We start from the raw sequence: 5,470 nt of genomic DNA, 5'->3' as shown, positions 1-5,470 counted from the left end.
AACCCATATTTTCTTAATAGCTATTTTGTTCATAGGCTTGCAGATTTTAGGATTACAAGGAGTGTATTTCTGCATCCTCTTGTTAAATTTAACAAACATAGATTTAATATGAGTAGTAGATAAACCTTCAGTTTTCTGTTTTTTCCTTTTAGGTTCATCAAATTTGTAATGTACAGATTTAGGATCAATAGAAGAGATTTTGCTTAGCTTTTATTCCTGTTTATCAGCATTATAAGAATCTGTTTTAAAATAATTCGAAACTGTTTTAACAAATATATTCTTGAAAGATTTTTGAGTGTACGAAGGTTGATATCCCAATCTAACTTTATCAAATTCAGCTGTTTGATTATTTATCATTAGGTTCAATTTTTCAGAGCTGAAAGTAAATCTTTCAACAACAGGTTTCAATTTGTCAACTTCTTTAGTTAATCTTCTATTATCTTCTGAAAGCAATTCATTACTTTTCTTAAGTTTATCATGGCTTTCAGTGAGAAGTTGGTTTTTCTGATTTAGTTCTTTATTTTTCTCAATTAAAATTTTAGTTTCATTAGTATGTTCTTAATTAATGTTTCATAATAATTAGACAGTTTCAGTTTTTCATTTACTAGGATTTTTTTTTCATTCTTCAGGTTCTTATTTTTACAAATGAGTTTCTTATGTTCTTTCATTAGATCAAGAAATGCATCATGTAACTCATCAAGTGTAAAATTATTTTCAATTTTATCATATACTTCATATTCAGAAGAGGAGACACTTTGTGTTTCAATACATACCTCGTCCTTGTGGGTCACAAGGCATAGGTTTTCAATATCAGCTTGCCTCTCATCTTCTTCAGAGCTAATTTCAGATTCACAAAAAATATTAGTGCTTTCAGATTTATCCTCTAGCATATTCCATATATCTTTAGCAGTTATGCAAAAAGATATGCAATTAAACTCATTCTCATCTAATGCACAATATAACAGCTTCATGGCTTTTGAATTTTATTGAGCCATTTTCTTATCATAATTAGTGTTTGTGTGTGGACCATTGACTATGATACTCCATAAATCATAATCATGTGCCTGAATAAAAATGCGCATGCGTGCTTTCCAATGTGTGTAGTTTATGCCATTAAATAGTGGAGGTTTATCAATTAATTGTCCCTCTCCTAGAAAACTATCTATTTGAGTTGTCATGATCTTTGGCTCTTGATCGTGAGATCAACAATTAATCTTAGAGCATTTGCTCTGATACCACTTGTTGCCCAAGGTGACAACCCAAGAGGGGGGGTGAATTGGGTTTTCTAAAAATTATGTTTCCTAATTAACTTTGAATTGAATGCAGCGGAATGATAAGATGTTATTTACTTAAGCTCTAGGTAATTACAAGTAAAGCAGTAGAAAATTAAGCTAGAGCAATTATACTATGGCTTTAGGATGTAATTGATCTAAAATTAACTTATAGTTGTATGATCAGTTTTAACCAATATGAATGGTAAGAATGGAGTGGAAGCTAAGCAAGTTCTAGACAATCACTTATAAACCAATAGGAAACAAAGCTAGATATATTACACAATCAAGTATGAATGTAAGGCATGAAATACAAGAGATAAGGCATCACAAACACAAAGATGTATAGTGGTTCGGTGCACCCTAGCACCTACATCCACTCCCCAAGACCTCTTGGAAATTTCACTATAATTCCTCAGATTACAGTCGGTTGTTTTACAAGCTCACAACCTAACTTGTTGTTTTGACGAGATCACAATGAACTCGGTTAGTTTTCATAGGCTCACCGACTAGAACCAATTCGACTATTTTCACGGGCTCACAATCCAACCTAGTTGGTTTTTTCCGGATTACCAACTACAATCTACAACGTTGGTTTTCATTGGCTCACCAACAACCCTTAACCCATTGATTCAATCCCTTGATTGAATCAAGTTACAAGATATCAGAATAGGAGTTTAAAACAAATACAAGCTTCTCAAACAAGCAGATATAACAAATATAAACAAATAGAGTAAAGAGAAGAAGCCCTCAAACAAGTTTTGTAGATGAAGGAACTCAGTTTCTTCTTTACTTGACCCTCTCCTGATTTCGCACGAGGTAGAGGATCACTGAGGCAGTACACAGTTGGAGAGAAAGCTTTGGGATTCACTCGGATGCTCTTTTTCTCTCTCTTTTGCTTTGAATTGCCCTTTTGTGCTTTTGGAAGGTTTCTCTTGAAATCTCTTTGAAATCTCTTCCCTATGTGTTCTCTCCCACTTTCTTAACTTCTCCCCTAGCTCTCCCCTTGATTTTATAGCTTTGGATGGCGTGGAAATAAAGATCTAGCCATTAGAGACAAAAATAGAGCCGTTGGAGTTGAGAAAAAACTAGCCGTTATGCCTTCCAGCGTGATCGAGTCGACTCGGCTGAAGTAGGAGTCGACTCGTGAATAGGAGTCTGCCTGCCATTGTAGCTGGGAGTTGACTCGACTGTAGCTGGAGTCGACTCAGCACTGTAGCGCCGAAAATCAACTCTCTGTCTTTTTCTGCGGAAGTCGGCTCGTGAACAGTAGGAGTCGACTCGAGCACTGTTCCTTGAAACTCCAGGTGCCAGAGTCGACTCTGAACTTTTAGGAGTCGACTCGAGGATGTTCTTTTGAATTTTTCTTTGAATTTGCTACTCCAACTTGAATCCTTTGAAACTTGGGCCAATGAAGTGTGGCTTTCTTCCAACTTTTCTTGAGAGCTTTTGAGGCCTTCTTGTATTTTTCCAACTTGCTATGTTTCTTGCAAAACAAATTATCTTTCTTCTTGCAAACATTAGTAATTATACTTCAAGATTTTGTGATCATCAAAATTAATCTTTGGGTCAACAACAGCACGGTTGTTTTACAAGCTCATAACCAAACTTGATGTTTTATCGGGTCACAACGAACCACCTCGTTTGTTTTACGTGGGCTCACAAACAATCCGGATGGTTTTCACAAAGGATTACCAACTACAATCTCAACCCTCCTGATTCAATCCCTTGATTGAATCAAGCACCCAAGTATGAGAATGAATGTATGAATACAAGCTTCTAAGAAAGCAGATAAAATAGTTTTAATGAAAATAGGGAAAAGAAGCTTCTCAGATGATTTTAGCCGATCAAGACGCTGCTTCTTTTCTTCTGGATCCTTTCCTAAGTCAAACAGCAATGGAGGATCCTTCTATTTTGGCTTTGGTGCGGAGAAAGGATGGATTCTCGATGAAGAGTAGCTTTCTCCCGATTTTTCTTTTGAGTGTCCTTTGAGCTCTTGTTTCAAAATAATTTGCTTTGCTTCTTTGTTTGAATTTCTCGTTCTTATTTCTGTTGCACTCAGAACGGGTCTTCTTATAACTCCGTTTTGAAAAACTAGCCGTTAGACACAAAAGAGTAGCCATTCTGTCTCGCCTGGCACTTCTGACAAAGTATCCGTTGAAACTGGAGTTGTCTCGCCCGTCCAGGAGTCGGCTCGACTAAAGTGGAAGACGTCTCAAACGTGATTTGGGAGTTGACTCTGGCTCGGAATCCTTCTGATAGGTTATCGGTCGATTCTCGTTGGAGTCGACTCGTGTGGTTCGGAAGTCGTCTCGCATCTTGGTCCGCCAAAAAAGAGTTCTCTGCCTTTGTCTGAGAGAGACGTCTCGTACCAGTGAGGAGGCGACTTGCGCTTCATCCAAAAGATAGGAGACGACTCGCGCTTGACTCGAGTCGACTCGCATTTTGCGACTCGAAATACACTTTCTGTCTGCCTGAGAGAGTCATCTCGTAACAGCCGGGAGTTGTCTCGCGCTTTGTCCGAAGGATGGGAGATGGCTCACGCTTGACTCGAGTCGACTCGCGCTTTGCGATCGGAAATACCTCTTTCTGTCTGTTTGAGAGAGTCGACTCGCGCTTTGTGGAGGCAGCTCGAGGGTGTGCCAGTATCCTATGCTTGTGTCGGAGTCAACTCGTACTTCTTGGGAGTCGACTTGAGCTCTGAAAAATGCTTGAGTGGTTCCAAAACTTGAGTCTAAGATCCATGAACCATTTCTAAGATATTCTTTTGAAGTTGTAGCATTGTTACCCTGAAGATACTTGTTTAAAACTGTTAGTCCAACAAGGAATGCACTTAAAATGTTTTGGCACATCAAAACCAAGTAGGGGATCAATCAATTACTCAGCAGACCTGTCTGACAAACAGGAAAGACAACTTTTGAGTGTGCTCGAAGAACAAAAACATGCAATTGGATGGTCCGTAACCGATCTGAAGGAAACTGACCCATCTATTTGCATGCATCGAATTCACCTAAAAGAAGATGCAAATTCTACCCATGAAATGCAAAGGAGACTCAATTCTAACATGAAAGAGGTAGTCAAGAAAGAAGTAGTGAAGCTGTTAGATGCCGGAATTGTCTATCCTATCTCTGATAGCAACTGGGTAAGTCCTACTCAAGTGGTACCAAATAAATCGAGCATTACTGTAGTCGAAAATACGGAAGGAGAGTTGATGCCAACACGCACAACCACTAGCTGGCGTGTTTGCATTGACTATAGGAAGCTTAACTTCATGACTAGGAAGGACCATTTTTCTTTGCCCTTTATTGACCAAATATTGGAAAGATTAGCCGGTCAAGGTTTCTACTATTTTTTAGATGATTATTCTAAATATAACCAAGTGGCCGTGTATCCCGAGGATCAAGAGAAAACCACCTTCACATGTCCATTGGGGACATTTGCGTATAAGAGAATACCATTTAGACTATGCAATGCACCCGCGACATTTCAACGATGTATGATGGCAATTTTTTCTGACATGGTAGAAACATTTTTAGAGGTATTCATGGACGACTTCTTAGTTTTTGGTCCCTCATTTGATGATTGTCTCAATAATTTGGCCCTAGTTCTGAAAAGATGTAAGAAGACCAATCTAGTGCTAAGTTGGGAAAAGAGCTATTTCATGGTTCAAGATGATATAGTCTTGGGACACATTGTGTCCAAAAGGGGTATTGAGGTGGATAAAGCTAAAGTTGATCTTATTTCTAATCTTCCTCCACCAAAATCTGTGAAACAAATCTGTTCTTTTCTAGGCCATGCTGGTTTTTACCGTCGCTTCATAAAGACTTCAGCAAAATCTCTAGGCCCTTGTGTAATCTCCTTGCCAAGGAAACACCCTTTGTCTTTGATGAAGCATGTAAAGAGGCCTTTAAAAAGCTCCGATCTAAGTTGTCTACAGCACCTATCATACAACCTCCCAATTGGACCCTTCCATTTGAACTTCTGTGTGATGCTTATGACTATGCCATTGGGGCAGTTTTAGGGCAACGACTAGATAAGTTACCTCATGTCATCTACTACGCTAGTAAGATACTCTCAGATGCACATTTGAACTACACAACTACTGAGAAAGAATTACTAGCTGTAGTATTTATTTTGAACAAGTTTCGGTCCTATCTCTTAGGGTCCAAGGTTATTGTATTCACTGATCATTCTGCTCT

Source organism: Phoenix dactylifera, chromosome 10, assembly GCF_051530095.1.
Source record: "Phoenix dactylifera cultivar Ajwa chromosome 10, Ajwa_hap1_PhDact_Kaust_v1.1, whole genome shotgun sequence".
NCBI classification, from domain to species: Eukaryota; Viridiplantae; Streptophyta; class Magnoliopsida; order Arecales; family Arecaceae; genus Phoenix; species Phoenix dactylifera.
Note: the sequence above shows the minus strand (reverse complement) of the source record.